This window comes from Chinchilla lanigera, unplaced genomic scaffold (genome assembly GCF_000276665.1).
Source record: "Chinchilla lanigera isolate Chin_1 unplaced genomic scaffold, ChiLan1.0 scaffold00093, whole genome shotgun sequence".
NCBI classification, from domain to species: Eukaryota; Metazoa; Chordata; class Mammalia; order Rodentia; family Chinchillidae; genus Chinchilla; species Chinchilla lanigera.
In genome coordinates, this window is record NW_004955494.1 from 78,791 (window position 1) to 79,853 (window position 1,063).

Below are 1,063 nucleotides of genomic sequence, written 5' to 3' on the forward strand. Positions count from 1 at the left end.
TATATCCAAACATATAATTCCAGAATTCTGGAGGGCTGAGTAAGGGAGCTGAATCAGGAGGATTGTAAGTTTGAGCCCAGCCTGGGGAATTTAGCAAATTAGTGGGACCCTGTCTCCTAATGAAAAACTAAAAAAGGCTGAGGATGTAGCTCAGTGCAAAGTGTCTGGGATTAGTTCCCAGGTTAAAAAGAAAGAACTGGGATGTTGTTAGTGGGTGATCTCTGGATAGTAGGATTATAGATTTCATATTTTTACTTATTAACAGGATGATCTATTGATACTCTGGCTTCCATACAGAAAGCTCTATGAATGTGGCAACTCATTAATATCCTCACCTTTCTCATTTATGAGATAAGTCAATTGGATTAGACCTAAAACCCTCCAGACCTGGAAATTAAGATTCTAGATTCTGAGGGCTGAGGCTTAAGTCATTCCATCATAGATTCCTATGCATTATCAGAGAAGAAGAAATTCTTTCCTTGGAGCCGGCCCCACAGCAGGAGTTTCCTTGAAGGAGTGAATATTTTTCAAGTTAATTTGATGCTTTGTTTTGTTTTGATCTTTTTTTTTTTTTTTTTTGCTTTTTTTGGTGTGGCAAATTTAACTCAGAACCTTGTGCTTGCCATGCACACTCTGTGCCGCTGAGCTATATCCCCGGCCCTGGAATCAACATTTTATACACAGTTTGGACACTTGCTCCTTGGACATAGTCCATTTCCTGCAGTGTCTGCACAGCCTCACAGTGGCTGCTTGCTGGGATCTTTCTGTTCATCTCACTGGAATTACCCCACCACAACCCCACTTCCCTAGTCCTTTCCTCTCCGTCCCAGGTGCTCCTTGACTTAAGGCTTTCCTATACCCTCAAACAATTGAGTTCACCTCTAAGGAACTGCTATATCAGCTTCACAGTGACCAATCTTTCCCATTCAGTCCTGTTTTTACCAGATTGAACTCTTACTGCTTCCTTCTTGAGTGATCTCCAAGAGGCCCCGTGAAGAAAGCCTGCTACTTGTCCAGATGACTGCAGTGTTGGCCAGCAGCTTCAAAAGCTTTGGGTACATAG